The 21,906-nt window shown below is 37.5% G+C and overlaps 1 protein-coding gene across 1 annotated transcript in view; it reads right to left on the reverse strand.

The window, feature by feature from the left end:
• Window positions 1-21,906, reverse strand: part of DIAPH2 (diaphanous related formin 2) — an 870,032-nt gene that overhangs the window by 298,507 nt on the left and 549,619 nt on the right. The gene's annotated exons all lie outside the window — the stretch shown is intronic.

Below are 21,906 nucleotides of genomic sequence, written 5' to 3' on the forward strand. Positions count from 1 at the left end.
TAGCAATATTAGCCAGAACGACTGGCACCAAAGGAGCACCCCATGGTGGCGACCTAGAAAATGCCTCTACTGGGCTCACCTGGTGACAGAGAGCTTCTCAGATGATAACAGCTAGTCTTCAAATAGAGTTGAGGACGGATCAACACTATTGAAGTCCTACACTTCTGGCTTCTGAATCACCTTGCTGTCTTTCCAACATTTCGCTCAGACATTTCTCCTGGGGAGATTTACTTCCCTAGTGTTATTATTTAACTTGGCAAATGAAATTTTTAAAGAAGTCCAAACAGCAAAGTAAAACCATCTTTCCTTGTTATTACAGAATAGCATTAGAACAATTCTCTGGAGCACAGAGAATACTGCATGTCTCTCACTTGTTTACTCAAAAATGTTTATTGTTCACTGAGTCTACACAAGGCCTGGTGCTAGGCATTGTGGATTAGCAGTTTCTGCCCACAAATTTGTAACCCTGTGGGGTAATTAAGGCATGTGTACAGGTGCACCTAGCAAAAGACTGCTTATTGAAACCCTTACTTCAATAAGTTCAGAGAATATTCCTATTCATCAGTTTGTGTATTAAATGATAATTGCAACATCTTGGATAGAAACTGAGTAGCTCAGTGCAGAGAACATATTTTGCTATTCATTCCTCTCTCCAGTTGGTAACACCTGGTACAACATTTAGCGCACAGTAGCAACTCCATAGATAAATGCTCAATGAAACAATGGGATTTGCTAATTACTTTCATTAAATACCACCTTTTTCTTTAGACATTGGTCCCCAAGAAATGCAAAAGACCATGCAGAATTCAAGCGGGAGGCATGATGAATGTTTTCTGCTATTTCCCCTCACAGTGCTCATGTGGAAGAAGGTGAAGAATCAGTCTGTGTAGTGTCAGAGAGACATAGGATCAATGGGTGGAAGTTATAGGAAAAGCAGATTTGGGCTCAAATTCAGAACTCTCTGGTAATTACAGCTGTCCAAAAATGTAGCTAACTATTTCAAGAGCTAGTTAGGTCCTTATCGTTTCTCTAGGTACTCGGACAGAGATCAAAATGTCCACTTGTCAAAATGTCATAGAAGGAATTCTAGCAGTGGATTCAAGCAAAGGTGTCAACCTCTGTGTCGGCGGGTAATGGAGAAGCAGCATAGCAAACCTGATTAAGGGCGCCACCTCTAGAGCCCCTCTGCTTGGGTTCTGAATCAACTCTGCAAGTTAGTTGCTATGTAACCCTCTGTACCAATATTCTCCTGTAAACTGAAGTGAATAACATCTAGCTCCCTGTGGCTGCTCTCAGGATTAGATGGCTTATTACTGTAAAACATTTACAACCGTGTCTGGCATATAGCAAATACCATACAAATGTCTGTTAAATAAATGACATTGATGATAAGATTGTGTCTGAATATCTACAAAGAACTTTTGAAGGAATTTCCTACACATTATCTTCTTTTATCCTAATTTTTCACCTATTCCCCAAACCCCTGATCTGAGTTCATTACTTCAACTTCCTGCAGCTATGATACGTTTGTGTATCTCACCTGTGGCATAGTTCCTACTGGGAATGTTATCATCATTGTCAAGGGCTTGCGAGTTCCTGTTTGCCATCTCTCTCCTCTGTTTGCTGGGAACATGTGGGAGGTGCTTGATCATTACAATCCAACTGATGGTTACTCTACCTATTATTAACAATGGGAGAAATATGGGACTGGAACACTTTATCTGTAAATGATAGCTATTGCAATGATTGCTATAACTTTTTAAGGCAGTGGTTCTCAACCTTCTGGCCCTTTAAATACAGTTCCTCATGTTCTGACCTAACCATAAAATTATTTTCGTTGCTACTTTATAACTGTAATGTTGCTAAAGTTATGAATCGTAATGTAAATATCTGATATGCAGGATGGTCTTAGGTGACCCCTGTGAAAGGGTTGTTTGACCGCCAAAGGGGTCTCGACCCACAGGTTGAGAACTGCTGTTTTAAGGTTTGGAGGGAGGGGATCAACATTAACCACTACTTTTAAAACAGTAAATTTGAGCAAGAAATAACAAGTGACTTTCCTAAGGACACATACTTGATAGTAGTAGGCATAGAACTCTCACCTAAGTTTCATATTTTTTTCCCAATAGACCATACCACCTCAAAAGAAGTGATAATTAAATCTTAGGCATGATGTTTTGTTAATACTGTTATAGTCATTTTGAAGTGAACAGAAAATGCTGTAACAATTGTCATATCACCATAGCACAGTAAATGTGAAATAATGGACAGTGACATAAGTCCTCTTCAGGACAGGACTTGGAAAAATACTCAGTTGATTTTAATTAGAATGATGTAAAAAGAGACCAGTACACATTGTTCTGGAAGCAGGTAGAGTGTAAATAATAAATGAAATGAAGTTCTTTGTAAATGAAGTGAAATTACTCAAGCATATGTAATAGCACAATTTGAGGGTCAATAATTTGTTTCATTTTACAAACTAATAACAAGGGGAGGAAGAGAAGAGTGAGCTACTCAAAACCGCATCGGGAGCTGCCAAGAGCAACACTGCGCAAACAGTGTTTGAGAACCTGTGAAATGAGAACCTGTACATTTGCTGCTGGAACTCTTCAATTGTGGTAACTTGCCAGGCCCCAAACTGCTTAACTTTTTCAGGCCACAATGGTTCATTTGGTAAATGGCTCTAAATGACAGGCAAGTTCCTTTCATTCAGTGGCCTGAGAGCAGCAGGCCAGCAGGGTGCAAAGAGCTCACTTTCTTATTCCAGGGAGGAGACGATTTCGAGTCAGACCCTCTTAGGTGAGTAAACTATTTTGGGGGTCAAAGTTGAACAGCTCGATGGTACATTAAGTTCTTTAAGTCACATGGGTGCTATTCTGCACTCTGAGGTCACAAGGAAATCAATGGGGTCCAGGTGCCCTAAAGGAGTTATGTATGTAAAGTGCCTAATTTATACCCCGGCGAATATCTTATTCGCTAAGCAGGAACTGACATGCTGTGACATGAGTTTTCCATTCCACTTAGTGAAAGCAAGTCCTAAGTTCATTCAATCACTGTCCCTGAGAACAAGATGTCTCAGAAATAATATCTCATGGCCAAATTTAGTTCTTGCCTGAGAAGTTACGGAGTTAATGGGACTTACTACTTGTTAGCAGTGCAACTGGGAGCCTGGCTTGTTCTATTTCTAGGGACTGCCATTCTTCATGTTAATGAAGGTACAGAGACCACAAACAATGTTAAAAAATTCTTAAGACACTGGGAAGGTTAGTGGTCAGAGACTAGTTCTTAAGGGTTTTCGCTATAGCCTAAGTAGGTTTTTTTTAAAAAAAGAACAAAAAGACATTTTAGTGGATTAAAATATTATGAAAAAAGAATATGCGCCAGATGGTAAAGCTGAGCAGCATTTACTGCAATATCTCACTCGGATCCAGCTGACACACTCCATTACATTTCATACACAGCATTCTTATTATTAATAACGCAGAAACTCTTTGCAGATTCTTAATCTGTACAAAGTCAGATGGAACAATCGATAATTGGAGAATTAATTTATATTACAAATCAACTCTATGTACAGTCTAAGTGGCAGCATCCTGTGTAAGAGAATCATTTCTTTTATATGTGCACATTTTTGGTGCAACACATCATTTCTTGGTTTGATAGCAGATATTAGAAAGCTTATCCTTGTAGATGAGCTGTACTTTGCATCCTCCAAATAAGCAGTTTGTTCTGTGCCATGGAAATCTTAACCACAGCAAGGGACATTTCAAAAAATAAGTTGTGCTACACTCCACAAAATCAACAAAAATCACAATTCATGTACACTGTTTTGGCTCAAAGAATGAGCCTGTCATTTCTGACAAATACACAAAGTGCAGTGATTTTTCTTTAAAGGGAAAGCCAAAATCGAGTTGCCAATTAAAAACATGTGTTGATGAGGAAAATAATTCCTACCAAGAGTACAAGAGTAATAAGAATAAAAACTATATTTATAATCACACACACACACACACACACACACATATATTTTTTGCTTTATACTTTAGTGGAACAACACAAATTGAGACATGAAATGCTTAGCAGGATAAAGGGTTGATGTGTTAAGTTTCTTTCTAAATTTTCACTTTCCCTCCCACTCTACTTTACAAATGAGATTATAGCAATTACATAAGCAAAGAAGTTACAAGATCTCCAACCACCAAAGGAGCACTGGTTGGGAGGTAGACAGAATAGCTGCTTTATGTCAGACTTTGGGCCAGATGTCCTGGCCCTGTTCCAATAAAGACGATGATGACAGTCATTGCAATAATTCTCAGGCACTGCGCATAAAGTTAACAAACTGAGAGCGTCCAAGCTGAGAGTGAATGCAGCTCATACTCTCAAAGTCCATCGGCAAAATAAATGCTGGCTACAGAGTCCTAGGAGACAAAATCACTTGTATAGAACAACAACAAAAATAGGCAATATCTGTTCTTCCAAAGTCGTGGGTAAAATTCCTATTTTTCTAAATCCAAAGAATAGATTATTTATATTGTAAACTCCTTTGAGGCAAGTACTATGGGTTATTCTCCATGAGATCTCTAGCGCCAGCTAGAGTTAATCTTAAACACTAAGTCATTTAGAGAACTGGCTAGTGAAAACCCAACTCAATAGCAATAATATTACTCAGCACCTAGATTGGTACAGTTATGTCCAAACTCCTCATCCTGGCCAACAAGGACCTCCATGATAGATTTCCTACCTGTTTCTCAGTTTTCATCTTATACTAATTTACCCTTTGTTAACGAGCCATATTGGCCTTCTTTCTGTTCCTTGAACATATTAAGCTATGTTCATTTTCACAATTTTGAGCACACTATTCTCCCTGTCCAATATGCCTTTACCCAGATATGTGCATGGCTGGGATCTTTGTATATTTTAGGCCTCAGTTCAAATGTCCCCTTGACAAAAAGACCCTGTCTGCCCTCCCAATCATGTAACTTTTATTTCTTTCAAGTAATATTTGGCACTATCTAGCACTGAATCCCCAGTGCCCGCCTCCAGCTCTACCCCAATGAAAATTGAAGGTCCATGAAAATGGGAACCTTGTCTGTCTCATTAATCTCTTTATGTGAAGGTCCCAGAACAATGCCTGGCACATAGGAAATATTTCACTTTCTTAACTGATATTCCTGTCTTCAGTGTCTCCCTTTTCTTGCCATTCTGCATGCCATTGGCAGATGGATCTTATTAAAAAGTACCACTCCTCTCCAGGCACACAATGCCCCAGGTCTCTACCAAGTAAGTGGAGCAAGTTTGGAGTGTGTCTCACCTCCACTACTGTCTGCTGCCTCCAGCTTTGATATTCTTACTCTGAACTGATGTAGATTGATAAGAAACTGGAACAAAATAATGGTAGAATGCCCTGGCCGGTGTGGCTGTTGGTTGCGTGTCATTTTGTGCACCAAAAAGTCTGCAGTTTCATTTAAGGTCAGGGCACATACCCGGGTTGTTGTCTTGATCCCCAGTCAGGACATGGAGGAGGCAGCCAATCAATGTTTTCCTCTTGCCTCAGTATTTCTCTCTCTCTCTCTCTCTTTCCCCTCTCTCTAAAATCAATTAAAAACATATTAAAAATAATGGTAGAATAGCACTTGCAGAAATTAAGATCACTAACATGGGTAGTACATATGGACAACAGAGAGTAAAATCATTTCTCAGGAGATGGAAGGTTGACTCTCCCTGAATTCCTGAAGGGTAGGAGCTGAGGAGGACCATAGCCCAGAAGTCAGGGAACTACTCTAAAATGTATGTAACCACCTGATCAGGTTGCCCCCATGGCATCAAAGACATGTGCACATGTGCTTGCACAGCCTATATAATAAAAGCCTAATATGCAAATCAACTGAACAGTGGAGCAACCAGCAGGATGACTGGTCACTATGATGCACACTGACCACCAGGGGTTAGACACTCAATGTAGGAGCTGCTTCCTGGTAGTCAGCGTGCTCCAGAGCCCTGCTCAGCTAGAAGCCAGGCTCATGGCTGGCGAGTGCAGCGGCAGTAGTGGGATCCTCTCCCACTTCCGCAGTAGCGCTAAGGAGCAGTGAGCCAAGTGGTAAGGAGCAGCAAGCAGGCGGGTGATAAGGAGTGAGGGGTCCTGGACTGCGAGAGGGATGTCCGACTGCCGGCTTAGGCCCACTCCCTGCAGTCAGACAAGAGGGCACAGGCTGGGCTGAGGGACCCCACCCCCCAAATGCACAAATTTTGTACACCAGGCCTGTAGTGTATACATAAGCAGGCAGGAAAATGAAAAGCCACTTTTGCTTCATTATAGTGCCTTTAAATGTGTGACATGCTCTCTCTCTGTATGTCTATGAGACACACATGTACATAGAGAGACTGGAAAAGAAAGACACAGACATATGTGAATGTATTCACACAAAAGGGAGCAATCATCTGTCTCTCACAAATAGCAACAGACATTGGTAAAGCAACAAATGAAATAAAGTTGCAGACTTAAGGGAGGATGGAGAAATAGAATACAACATCAGCAGTACAAATAGTTCTAAAGCACCTCACAACAATTGACAATCCAAAATCATTAGGCTATGGTTAAATTATGGTTGGAACACTCTGTTTATGAAGGCAGGTAAGAGTATAGTTGCCATGCTTAATAAAATACCTAGCACATGGCTGGTGCTCACTATAATGCACTTCAAGAGGCTATTCCCTAAAAAAGTGGCTGAGATTGATTCCAGCATTCAAATGGTTAATGCTCAAACTTGGGAAATCCTGGTTAGTCATAAAGATAGAGACACTAATGGAATTCCAGATAACAGATTCCACTGAATACTTGGTCAAAGCATTTCATGGCCTTTAATTCAGTGCATTCTGAAAACATGAAATTAATGGCATATGGCAATTATTTGTGATTTGACTGACAACTTAATGGGGGCATAATGATTGATTTGGAAATATAGAGTCAGCTACAATAGAAGAAAAAGAATCTAACTTAACTCTCCATGCGTGCTATCCAAAGGAATCACAAAGTAAAAGAAGAAATGCATGATATGAGTCTACATTTTGTCAATAACATACTGAGTGTTCTAAAGTCACACGAGCTCCTCTCTGCTGTCTGTGTTCAATGCCTTACACATAATACCTGCCACAGAGTTTAGCCCAAGGACTCCAGTGTATTGCTGCATCAGCATCCACTTTGTGTGGTCCAGTGGCCTACAGGGGCCTTAAACTGACACTAGTCCCTCCCAAAAAGCATGCTCTAGATAAGTGCCCACAGAGTGGCAAGCAAATATAAATTCCTGATATGACTTCCCCGGCAGCCCTCTTGCGCGACAGTCTCCCGCTTCCCAGGGCCTTCCTCTAGGGCACCCTTAGATAAGACCTCTGAGAGCTTACCAAAGCCTCACTCTTTTTGGTTTGAAATCGCCAATCTGGCCCAGGAACCTTAAAGCACTCCACCCACAAACCCTAATAAAGGCATGCGCCTTCTGTCCTGCAGCTCTCTCTTTCTCCACACTCTGCCTTCACCCCTAAGTGGCCCCTTGAGGCCTGCTGTGTGCTCCCCCCTGGGCCTGTGAGTCATGAACTTCCCTGGACTGTCCAGGGAGTGGCTCACCTCCTGACACCCTGGGGCTCCAGCCCACAACCTAGGCATGTGCCCTGATGGGAATCAAACCATGACCTCCTGGTTCATAGGTTGACACTCAACCACTGAGCAACACTGGCCAGGTTTATCTTTTTAATTAAGTTTTTCAATTACAGTTTACATTCACTATTATTTTTATTAGTTTCAGGTGTATCATCTTCCTAGCTTCTAAATGTTGAGGTACCCTAGACCTTAGTCCTTGGACCTCTCTTCTCTGCCTACACTCTCTATCAGGGTAATTAATCTTTTTCTACTCTAATAGCTTCAAATGTCATCTACATGCTGATGGCTCCTAAATTTGTATCTTTAGTCTGTATCTTTCCTATAGTCTAGGCTCAAATATTCAAATAGTCTAGGCTCTACATCTCTACTTGGAAGCCTAATGTCTCAGACTTAGCAGATCTGAAACAAAAACCTGATTCACCACTGCCACAGCACCTCCTTCCTCATCCAGTCTGCCTCATGTCTGTGACTGCCATGCTCCTCTCTTCTATCTTCAAAAGGCTTCCCATCATACAACAAAGTCTTCCATGATTTCACCTTTGCCACCGTTTCTCCTTCTTACTTTCTCCCTCCCTCATGGCAAACCAAAGACACTGGTCTTTTGCTATTCCTTCAAGCAGCTCATGTTCATATCTTAGAGACTTTACACGATTGTCCCCTCTACATGGAAAGCTTTTAAGTCAGTTATTCACACAAATCGTGTCCTCAATTCAAATCTCTGTTTTAATGTCACTCCCTCAGAGAGGTCCTTCCCTGAGCCATTTCATTTATCTTTTTTCTAAAAGCATCATTACTATCCTCAATCCTTTGCCCATCTTTATTTTCTTGTCATTTATCATTGTCTGGTATTATACTACATTTTTTGTCTACTGCACTAGACTATACACTCAAATATATATATATAATTTCTTTTTACACACACACACACACACACACACACACACACACACACACACGTAAAGTTGCAATCCCCAGTGATAAACACAAGGCTTGGCACATAATAGGTATTTAATAAATGTTTGCTAAATTATTAGATGAATTTGTTACCAGAGTAAAAATAACCAGTAGAAACAATGTTACAGTATTATATTATCAATACTGGTAAGATGAATCAGGGAAAAATTAATTCAACATTTATGCATTTAACATTTTAGTGGGACAAGTATGGATACACTACACTAAATTAGAAATATAAGAAATTTTTAGAGCTGAAAGGGACATGCAAGATTACCTAATACAATCCCTTTGTACTTAGATATTTATTTGTATAATTTAGAATTATCATTTCACTTCTCTGAATTTCAGGGTTCAGGCTAATTTATTAAAAACTAAGACTTTTATTTCCTCCAGACAGAATGAGTATTAACACAGCTTATTTTTAATAACATTGAGATTTAAATGGAAAGTGATGACCTACAGAAGAGGAAAGTAGGTAACATTCATAAGTCCAAAGAGTTTGGAATCAATATTAGTATTATCATCCTAAGCACATCTTGGTATTTTATGTTATGAAAAACATAACTAAGAACATAAAACATGTGCAGAAAAACAAATAATGAGGCATAAGTCCCCTGTGTAGTGTGATTGAGTTAATAAAATTACAGAAATCTTCCTTTAATTAACATATCAATAATGTTAATCTTATTACTCTTTTGGCATTTCACACACATACACACGCAAATTAAAAGAATTGCTAGGTTTTTATGAATTTGCAATTCAAAGCTATAACTTTGCAATCCCAAACTTGATCTTCTGGTATTTAAAAACCCATCATTTTAACATCTAAACTTCCTGCAGGCAGCAGGCTTTCTTCTGTAGGACTAACCCATGGCAGCTCTATTGCATTTTTATTTGAAACGACTGATCCAGTGTTTTTATAGCTCTCGATTAAGCTGTTCAAATAAAAAAAAGTAAATGTTGAAAGAGGAAACCACTGTAGTTAAGCTCTATGTAAACTAGTAATGGGCAAATCTCTGATGCTTTGAAAGTTCGGTTTGGATAAATATCTAAATCTATTGGAACCTCTTCAGCTGAAAAATTCCAGCTTCCACAAGGTTAGTAGAACTTTAGGTTTTCAACTGAACCTGACATAGCTTTAAAAACACCCATATTCAATTCCTAGCCAATAGTAAATGCCACTTTGGGAGAAAAAAGTTAACAGAGTTTTTGCAATATAAAATGTCTTCAGTATTTGGTTCAATTTTGGAGATTTCTAATTCTAACTTTAAAAACTCCACTAAAGCCCTAAATGGTTTGGCTCAGCAGATAGAGCATCGGCCTGCAGACTCAAGGGTCCCGGGTTCGATTCCGGTCAAGGGCATGTACCTTGGTTGCGGGCACATCCCCAGTGGGCAGCTGATCGATGTTACTCTCTCATCAATGTTTCTAACTCTTTATCCCTCTCCCTTCCTCTTTGTAAAAGATCAATAAAATATATTTAAAAAAACCCAAAACTCCACTAAAAGCACAAATCCAGTAAGGCCTTGGACAAGAAACTATGCAAACTATGCACTGGATTTGCAACTAACCACATCATCATCATTCCATCATCAAGGTACCACACTGTGAAACATTTGAAATGGAAGGTTGACTATCCCTGAATTCCTGAAGGGTAGGAGCTGAAGAGGACCATAGCCCAGAAGTCAGGGAACTGCTCTAAAATGTATGTAACCACCTGACCAGGTTGCCCCCAATGCATCAAAGGCATGTGCACATGTGCATGCACATCCTATATAATAAAAGCCTAATATGCAATCGACCGAACAGTGGAGCAACCAGCGGAATGACTAGTCACCATTATGTGCATCCCCGTCAGGTAAACACAATGTAGTAGTTGGAAGTAGGATGAGGAAGGAGAACAAGAATTATTTGCCCCCCTTGACCGGTTTGGCTTGGTGGATAGAGCATCGGCCTGTGGACTAAGGAGTCCCAGGTTCGATTCCAGTCAAGGGCATGTACCTTGGTTGCGGGCACATCCCCAGTGGGGGGTGTGCAGGAGGCAGCTGATCAATATTTCTAACTGTCTATCCCTCCCACTTCCTCTCTGTAAAAAATCAATAAAATATATTTATTTTTTAAAAAAGAATTATTTGCCTTAGAGCTCTTTACATCCCACCAATCTCTATAGACCAGTATTCTTGATATTTGAAATTTGATTTTTTACACTTTCCTAGTAATAACTTTCATCATCCCAGTCAAACAGGTGTACTTGATGTTCTCTCAACACCTTTTTTTTTATCTTTACTGATTGAGTTTTGGTGTTTGTTCTGTAACTCTCCCCAAAACCTTCCCCTGAGCTTTCGCTCAGAAGTGATCTTCCACTGCTCCGAACCACTACTAAGATGGTGTATGTGAATGCTCTATGCAGCCCAAAAACCTCTAAGGCTGTACTAGGTTTTATTACTTTATAGAATGAACTTTCCACAATCTATATTGCATTTATACCCATATTGCCTTGTAATCATTTGGGTATTTTGTTGGCTCTGTTTCCAAACTTATAAGTTTCTAAAATGAAAGATCCATGTCTTACTCATTTTTTGTTAACCAGTCCCAATGCTTCCTTCACAACACACATTCCTACATGAAAAGAATGACTAAATAGATGTGTGGGCAAAGGGCAGATGCAAACAAGAGCAGAGGGCAAACTGTGTCAAATGTGTATTGATATCTGAGTTTTTAGATTTATATGTTAAATAATGTAACACATATGCCCCATAATATGGCATCTCAATGCCTATAACCAATTACTTATTTTTAACATGCACTGTGAAGTCAAGCTATTTAATTCTATAATGAGAATCACTGAACAAAATAAACTTTAGTGATCAAAATTCCTGTTTGTAAATATAAAACAGCCTATAAAATCTAGTTGATCACTTCAAATCTTAAATTCTGATTCTCCTTCAACCAATCCTAGAATATATGCATACAGCCCAGTTTGGGCAAGTTATTGAAATGCAAAATCATTTTAATATTTACCTAACCAGACATAATTAGTGAGGGGCTTTGGGAGTGTTTGTTTAAATAAAGACATTAAATGAATTTCAAAGTCAGACAGAATCACATTTTGGATGACCTGTGAGAGGATGTAACAAAATAGATTTAACTACCATCTCTATTAAATACTCCAATATCCTTGAAGTAAAATGTCAGCAGAGAGCAAATCATGCATTCATCCATTTACCAGACATATATTGAGCCTGACTATGTGCCAGGCACTGGGAGCACAAAATGATGATCACCACAAAGCCAACATAGTAAACCTCCTCCACGCAGAGACAGTGCTGTTTCTGCAAGAGGTTAATCTTATCTCCTCCATGAAGATGCTCCAAACCACTTCCCCTGCCTACTTAACCCTTAATGCTTTTATAGCCAATGCCACACAACTGAACTTATTAAACACTATCCTTTCAGTGATTTATTTCTCATAGGCATGCTCTTAATTAAATGCTAAGGTTCTTTAAAGCAAGAGAATATTTTGTGCTTCATTTTAATGCTTCAATCCCATGGTAACCAGTACAGGGCTAAGTTCTGCAGTAGCTGCTTAATAAATATATGCTGATTGACTGATACAAACATGGAAAGAAACTTAGTTTTGAACCTAGAGAAACTGTTGGTACAGCCAGTTTTTAATTATCTGTGCTAAGGGAGATAGCTAATGCAAAACAACAGCTAATATACAAGTCATTTCCATTAGGCTCTGGAATGCATTTCCATACTTAACTTTTCATTTAGGTCTCTTGCTTAGTTTGAGAATATATTTCCAACAAAATAAGGAAGATGCAAAGGTAATTCCCAACTGTGGTCAAAATGACTATTTCATTTATAGCCTGCACTACACTCATTTAGCTTTGAAATCATTTTGTATGGTTTGTTGCTGTCTTCTTTCTGTGGGTTTCACCTCCTTGACATTCCTTCTTGAAAGCAGGAAACATATGTTAATCTCACTTTATAGGTGTCCTAGTGCTCACAATATCAGCTTTCATGGAGTATACAATTCTCTTCAAATTTCATTTGTTGTTTCTTCCTCTCTTCTATTAAAGTGAAAAGCCAGGGATTTGTTTAATACCAAACATCTGGATACTCCTGGAATAATGAGGTGCAAGCATCCTGCTTCTTCCATAGGCATTTACTACATTTTAAAGAATGTGCCTTTTCATTTCAGTCTTAAGAAAAGAACACTTAGAATTTAGATTTTAAAAAAAGAATAAGTTAGATAAAATGAAAATCAATCTCTCCCCCCCACGCCCCGTTTATTTTCTATTCTCACCATTGGTGAGTGCCTTAGCTTTGAATGAGTAGTTGAGATATAATCATCTCAAGCTGACAATAATTCTCAGGGTCTGTCTTATGAGGTGCAGAGGTGTGTGTGTGTGTGTGTGTGTGTGTGTGTGTGTGTGTGTGTATCCACCATCTAAGTTCAATTGGATAACTTCAGTCTGCACCTTATAAAGCTAATTCACTTTCTATATCTTAAAGTGTAAAGCCAGAAGAATAGGGAATATTCAATGGAAAGCTGTTGACTTGCTATAATTTTCATAAACTATATCTCAAATAGATTCTAACTAGAAATAACTAAACAGACTTCTATTATAGAACCTGGCCTCACACTATTCATTTGTTCGATCAGAAAGCTTTCTAAAACTAAGTTCCTACTGCACAGGCTATGGCCTCCAGTTTATTGGGGCTGTGCAGGTTCATTTGAATTCCTTGTTTCTCTCCTCTTGAATTTCAGCCTCTATCAATTTTGTGTCCCCCAGGTGCTGTCATTAGCAGCCGTATATCCTCCCTTGTAAATAAACCCCAACTGTCTGCTGGAAAAAAAAAGAAAAAAAAAAAAAGAAAATGATACTGATCTATTTTCTACATTATGAAAATAGTACATGATTTAGATTTTGCTGCAAGAGTATATTACTTGAATATTATACTAACATCATTATCATTGCCTATAAACTGTGTGTATTTAACATACCATGCATGTCCTTCATAATTGAAAATAAAGAGAGTTTGAGTAAATTTCAAATTAAAGCAAAAGGAAACAAACTCATAGATTCCTTACTACGTTACTCAATTTGTGCTCTTGTGAATAGCAAAAGGGCTTCAAATTATGTCTATATCTATATGCAGATATGGGTAAGTGCTACATGTTTTCCAGAACACAAGCATACACAAAAACATAACCGTACTGGGTCATTGACTTTTTCCAAGCTTCTCTTTTTAATACCATTTCTATTCAATATAAATAAACGCCAGAAAAAAGGTTTTAATCACTTAAAACTTAGCTTCTGGTGGGAAAGATGAGGACTTGTCATCTTTCAAACAAATTGTCCTGTTTTATTCTCTGACAAAGATGATTTCCCAGATGAGAATCTCATGGCCTGAAAGGGTTTATGCACCCTTTAACTGAGTAATGTATTCTCTTCTCATCATTAGCATCATGTACAAAATGTCTATCAATTCCCTAAACAGAGTTAGAAAAATATAGCTCATAGTCTATGTAATTTCAGACCAAAGTTCAAACAGAAAATAGAAAATTTTTGTGCTGACTGATTCTAAAAATATGTGCTCCATTCAGACAGTTTCTTAGAATGTGATTTTCAGCAAAGAGTTTAAGAGATAATTCTTAATAAATACCCACATTTTAAATCAAATTGTTACAAAGGAATAACACTGGAAAAATGTTTGATCCCTTTTTTTTTTTGTCAAACTGAAGTGATGCCTAGGATAACATATAGCTAATGTTTTATCTTTACTTGCCAGAATGTTAACATTAATCATTATACAAGTAACTCTAACCTATTTAAATAAACATGTATTAAGACATTATACAAGTAACTCTAACCTATTTAAATAAACATGTATTAAAAAGCATTATGCTGTTTGTTGTAGAGTGCTTAGAGTTGAATAAGGATCTGTATCTCAAAAGACTTTATAACCCAGTATGCAAAACAGACATTCATATAAGCAGAGTACAGGCAAGTCTGCAAGTACAATAATCACATTATTAAAATATTATGAGAACACAGGGGACAGGGAAATTAATTTTGATTGCTATGATTAGGAAAGGCTTTCTGGAGGAGATGGTATAAGTGAGCAGCTAATTTTAAAATTAGCTTACAAACTGTTCAAAGAGAAAAACTTATCCAATTTAAGGAGATTGGAAAGGAGGCCATACTTTCACAGTGAACAAATGTGGAATTCATCTCAGACTTACAAAGCTTTCTAACCACATGAGCAGCACGATACCATGGTTACAAGCATAAGGATTCGAATCTGAAAGACCAAGACTTCAATCCTGGCCCTTGTAGGGGCTCAGCACAGGCCTCCCCAAAATGTGACTCCTTGGCATGTGGATATTTTGAGCGGAAGGTAATCAAGATCCTGCAAACTCAAGAGAACTTTTACCTCTCCCTTAAAGGATTTAAATTAGGGACTTGGCTCCTAATAAGAATTATCACCAGTAATAACTTTTTATGATATATCTATCGGGTACAGAAAATGTCTACTTACTTACTGTGCCTGCCCGCCCTTCCTCCCTCCCTCCCTTCCTTTTTTTTTTCTTTTTAATGACTTCAGAGAGAAAGGGAGAGGGAGAGAGAAACATCAATGATGAGAAACACTGATCAACTGCTTCCTGCACGCCCCCTAATGGGGATCGAGTCTGCAGCTGGGGCATGTGCCCTGGTTGGGAATCAAACCATCCACCTGGTTCATAGGTGGATGCTCCGCCACTGAGCAACCCTGGCTGGGCAGCATGGGTTCTTCCTATGGTCCCGCAATGACCTTCCTGCCCTTTGCAGCTCAAGGTGCTCCTTAGCTCAGAATGCCACCCATACTCCACTGTCCCTTTCTGTCTCCTGTAGTATGTGGGGTTTCCATGCATGTGCATGTGTTAACTTTGGTTATTTTCTCTTGTTCATTCGTCTCATACAGATTTAATTATTAGACCAGACAAAGGAACCCTGAGGCTAGTAGAGGAACATTTGTTCCTCCACCACACCCTCATGAACCAGACTTATTACATACGTGATCTTACATATGTGGTTGAACTATAAAGCTTTGCAGCCTCAATATTCACATATTAAAAATGGGGTTAGAATTGCATTAAAAATCACAAGAAATTATACACACACACACACATACATTTATATACTGGATGGGTCAAAAGTAGGTTTACAGCTTTTCATATGGAAAATAATACAATAACTAATAAATAATAACACATGAATAAACTCTGCATTTCGTGTACTTACAACTATAAACTTACTTTTGCCCAACCCTGTATGTGTGTGCGTATAGTGTGTATAATATATATAATTAACTTATAAGCCATTCAAAAAGAAAAAGTTATCCAATTTAGGAAGATAGGAAAAGAGGCTATATATATATATATATATATATATTCCTAGCAGTGTGACTGGCACATGACATTCACTAAACAGTTGTTATTAATACTATTTTATTATCATTTTTACTTTTATATTATTATAATTGATTATACCTTCTATTTCAAATCAGTGCACAAGTAATTGAACTAAAAATTCTCCTAATACCATTATGAAGTGTATATTTTAAAGAATGTGAAGACTCATTTTTAAAAGAGCAGTATTTTATCCATGTGGTTTTCTAGAACATTTTGCTTTTCAATGTATGCATTATCTCCATTACTGTCCATGTACTTTTTAAGTTTTTTATTTGTTTTTTTAAATCCTGAACTCTCTCTCCATGAGCAGTCTCATTTACAAAAGTTTTGCTTTGAACTTCCCAATTTTTTTATTTGACATCAGCAGGCAATTGATGGTAAGAAAACTCGAGAGTCAGGGCCAGTGAACTTCCTTCCAATGTAGTGTACAGCTCTCCATTTTTTCTTAAAGAACTAGAAAATAACCTGACTTACTATTTTCATATAAAAGAAGGCTTTGTTCTTGAGGCTTCTTTTTTTGGGTCAATTTTATATGGCATTTACATTACAAAGTATGGCTCATCCTTTCACTAAAATCTATTACTGCCATGCTCTCAAAGGTGATTAATGTTACTCTGGTTGAATAATATGTGAATTTTTTCATCTTTTTAGAAATTATTCTCTTAATAAATAATAGTGGGGAAATTAACATAATTGCAGTGCAGGGCAGACCCCCTGATCTGTTTTGAATTATCTGGTAAGGACAATGTGCTTACTCAGTAAGTAGATTTTTAACCGCTTCAAATGACTCTCCCTCCTACTATGAGTAAATCCCAGGTGTTGATATTAGTTGACAGGGTGTTAATGTCATTAGAGTTCTGTCAGCTCTTCTTGTCAATGTGTTAATAGTGCCCCTGCTGCTCAGTCACTCCCTGTCCTCCAGTTGGTGAAATGATTTAGCCAGCAGTCAATCAAAAAGCTAAGCTGATTGGTGCAATAGACAGCCCTGCCATTGACAAAATCTGTGTGAGTAAATGTGGTAAGAAATTTGTCAACAGGATATAAGCAGTAAGGTCAACATTGTGTTTAATGTGCTTTTTCCACAGTAGAGGATGTGAAGAATAGATCAGGACAAATATTTAGAAGTCCAAGAAGCTCTCCTTTAACAATGGCCTCTCCAGTCAGAAAGAGGAAAGAGCAATAAGTAAAAGTTATGCTTTGATTTAGAAGAAAAGAAAACCTCTCAAGAAGACAAAACCTGTAAAAATTGAAATCCACATATACTGTCAAGGCAAATAGTCCATTCACAGTGCTCCCTCTCAGGTCTCTGAAGCATGGGTTATTTTTTAAAACTAAAACTAGATGTGATTCTGAACCTCACCCTACCAATATTTGCCATCTGTGCTAAACACTAGCACACACTACGTAATTCCTGGTAACTTAACAAATAAAAAGAGCCCGGCCAGTGTGGCCCAGTGGTTGAGCATTGACCTATAAACCAGATGATGGTTTGATTCCCAGTCAGGGCACATGCCCAGGCTTCAGGCTCAATCACCAGTAGGGGGCATACAGGAGACAGCTGATGGATGATTCTCATCATTGATGTTTCTATCTCTTTCTCCTCTTCCTTCCTCTCTGAAATCAACAAAATATATTTTTTTAAAAAGTTTATTTAAAAAAGATAAAATAAAATGAGATAATCCCTAGAAATTAGTGAATGAAAAACAAAAGACTATGGCAAATAACTGAGTTGTTGAAATTATACTGACCCAACCTGAGCTCACAACAATGACTCAGAAACAACTGTGGTCAATTTTATTATCAGACATGGAAAATAATAAACAGAAATATTTTTTAAAACTCACGTATATAAAATTAGGCAATGTGTGATATACAGTATAAATATTCAATAAATGAGATGAATATTATCATTTTTATAACTTACTAAAAAGAATATAGATTCTATTTCAATCCACCGTACAAGCAGTACAGCTAAAACTTCCAATACTATTATGATGAGCATATCAGCATGAATACTAAGCATTTTGACTTAAAAAAAATTAGAGAAACAGAAATAATTTCCTCACAAATTTTATCAAGATGTTTGAACAATTAGCATTTCAACATATAAGGCTATTATATCCATGATAGACCATCCCCCTTGATCCTATAATGAGGTATAAGAGAATTTCCCCCATTTCTTCATGTTTTGTAGTCTTATACAATTAGTTTTGCTTATTTTACTCTTTCCATATATTTTTTTTTGAGTCATTAAAAGGCTCAGAACAGGCCTCCGCAAGATGTACCACTTTGGCATGTGGATTATTTTAAGCTAAAGGCAATCGAGACCCTGTGGCTCAACGGAACCTTTGACTTCTCCCTTAAAAAATTTAAATTGGGGGTGTGCAATAAGAGGAATCACCAGAGATAACCTTTTATGACATACATAAGACTTCTTTTTTTAAAGTATATGTTTTAATTGATTTCAGAGAGGAAGGGAGAAAGAGATAAAATACATCAATGATGAGAGATAATCCTGGATCAGCTGCCTCCTGCATGCCGCCTCCCACTGGGGATTGAGCCCAGAACTCGGGCATGTGTCCTTACCAGGAATCTGGTTCATAGGTGGACACTCAACCTCTGAGCCATACCAGCCAGGCAACAAACTTCTAATTACTAAACACCTGTTCTTATTATCATTCTATGAATGGCATTCCTCCCCTCTGAAGCTCTGGAAAGGCATGTTCCTCATTCCTTGGCTCAAGATGCCATATATGCTTCGTTACTCTTTCGGTCTCTAAATCTCTCACATACGTAGGGTTCCCATATGTACATACAGAATTAAATTTGGTTCTTTTTCTCTTGTTAATCTATCTCATGTCAATTTATTTATTAGACCAGCTGGGGGAACCTAGAGGGGTAGAGTACAATTTCTTCTTCCCCCACATTAGGAACAAGCAACCAACTTTGGGTAGAGCGAGGGAGACAGAGCTGATGAGCTTCCTTCTAAAGCCACTGGTTATGCTTCTGGAGGCAGGACATAGGCTGGGTTGCTCCATTCAGAGGAGAGGTTTCATTCTTTTGTAATTGTTGTTCAATTTTTTGACATTTACTTTGTAAAGGTGAGATTATCCCTTCTAAAACTGATTACAATTTACATGCATGCTCTAAAAAAGTGACTCAATGTTACTTACGTTCCTGAGATTTATATGAAGAAAAATGTATAACTATAAGCACAAACAACTTCTATTTAACAATATCCCTTTTAAAATCTTAAGTAAAAGTAAGAGTTTGGACAAGATGATCTCCATGGTCTCTAGCTATAATACTCTGTGATTCAACACATACTTACTCAGTGTCTACATATTACTATGTGCTGCACAGTATGAGGGGCACATAGATATTAACACACCAGACATGACCTCAGCCCTGGGGACAGCAAGACAGAGAAGTGTGGACATGTAAGACTGTCAACAGCTAGAGGTCAAGTTTCCTATAATGTGCAATGTTGTATTTTCATGGCCTGGCAATGCCTAGCACACTATAAGTGTTTGATCAATATTATTGAAAGAGTAAGGGTGAACATAGCAGGCTATGGGACTTAGCCCTATCTGGAGATTTGGTGAAGATTCAATTTGTATATTCAATCTATATGTTCTCTGGCCCTCATGCCATTGCTGCTAACTATAGCTTTTCTAAAAGCCCACAGGCGTGGCAGTGTTATTCAGTTTTTGAACTCACAGTGCTTATAAAGAGATTACTGCTTAAGTAGGTAAGGTTACTTTCAAAGGAAGCTACTCCCATACTTGTGCTTGTAGTTTTCAATTTAAAGGGCCAGTGACCTGAAGCCACACAATTTATTGGCAGTGGATAGAAACAATGGAAAGATCATTCAGTACAAAGTATCCTTTACTTGAACTAGAATCATGGTTCTAATTTTAAAACAGAGTCAAATATCCCACCATAAAATATCCTCTTTTGAATCTTCCAGAACAGTAGAAAATATTAAGTATGCAGCAGAATTCATATAACATATATACATATGATGATTACGCATTTTGTTTGTCATTTTCTAGAAGTTCCAAAGTTTCAATGATAGACCATAGTCTTCCAAGGGAAGAACAAATTATTTGAGTAATAGTTTTATCATTGTAATTCATTAATTTGGAGTTTTTAACCAGCTCAACTCAATATTCGAACTTTTTCTCTATAATAAATTGCTGTATATTTTATTTGTTATTTTAAATATGATATGCAAAGTTACAGCCCCATACATTTTAATATAGTTTTCAATCCCCTTGTAGACAAATAGTCACACTCTAGTGCCCCCTAAATGAAGAATAACTATTCATCTGTAACACAGAGATACAGAAGGCTCTGGATTTTCATTTTAAAGTGCTTAATTATCTGCATAAAGAGAGAAATAAAAAAAAGAGTCCAGGCCAAGTTCATGAGGGTTTGAAATTACTTTTCTTTTTCTAAACGAGCAACAAAGACTCCTCAATGGTGCAAGCTGTTGTGTGGCCACAGGCCAACTGTAGAAGAAAATGTTGAAAACAGGGGGATCAGGAATTAAATTGAAATATATGATGCAAGAACCAAACTCAAAATTTAAAAAATGTAGGTGGTGTATTCAGCCACAGGACAATATTAACATATTGAAGGAATAATCCAATCAGCAATAAAATTAAATTTGCACATTAAGTATTGCAATGTGGGCAGTTATATAATCCAAGGTTATGTTTGAGGATTTCCTGCCTTGTCACTCACAAACATGTTTACAATATTCCTATTTATGAACATACTCAGCATTACTAAAGGACCACACAAAACACGGTATTAATCCCCAAACCAAAAAACTGAGAATGAAAAAAAATTGTTTTTCATGTAAATCTGATGGCCATTCTCAAGTAATTCATGTTCAGTACCATAACTTACACATTGGGCAGGAAAGAATGCTTATCAGAGAAGGAAAGGCAAGAGATTTAACCTTGAAACAAGGTAACTGCCATATAGTTGTTGAAGTAATTTACTTATTATCAGATAAAGAATTTACAGTACTTATTCCCTCTCGAGATATAAAATAGTGAATCAATCTGCAGTTCAAGATATTTACTTAAACCCAGAGGAGGAGGATACGGCTTTAACTTTTGAAAACCAAAATAGGAAGACAAACAGCTCTAATGTATCTTTAGACACCAGATTTAACATTCAACAATTCAAGCTAAATGCTGTTTCTCAAGTTCTCCGTTCATATATTTCTGTAATTTATATGAGTATAACGTAAGTAAAATGGAAGTTGAAAATCACTTATCAGGAAAGCTTAAAATTACATGGATAGCTACTAAAATTTATTTAAATATATAATCTACTGATCAATTCATCTATTCATCTATCCATGTATCCATTTGATCCTTCACAATCCTTTTAGTCTACTGATATTAGTCATCCTCTGGTTGCCCTTGAAAAATCCTGCACACATAACAAAGAAACAAAAAAAGGTCTGACTAAACAAATTTTCTCCGTTGATCTTTTCCTTTAAGCAAATGGTTACATAAGGAGATTCTTTGTTTTGTTTTAGGTCTAATCAAGCCTCATAAGACTTACCTTGCATATGTTGTGGGCCTTCAAATGAAATTCTTCTTTGAGAAATGGCACTGTTTTCTTATATAATTGTTCCCTTGGCTACTCTACCTGGCTCAAAATATCCTGAACTAAAATTTATGCTGCTAATATAAAAACAGCCTATACACAAATTCATCCAGACAGTATGAATAAGACTAAGTTTAGAACGAACCAAATAGTAAACATACAGACCAATAGACACTGACACACACACACACACACACACACA

This window comes from Myotis davidii, unplaced genomic scaffold (genome assembly GCF_000327345.1).
Source record: "Myotis davidii unplaced genomic scaffold, ASM32734v1 scaffold1693, whole genome shotgun sequence".
Classification (NCBI taxonomy): Eukaryota; Metazoa; Chordata; class Mammalia; order Chiroptera; family Vespertilionidae; genus Myotis; species Myotis davidii.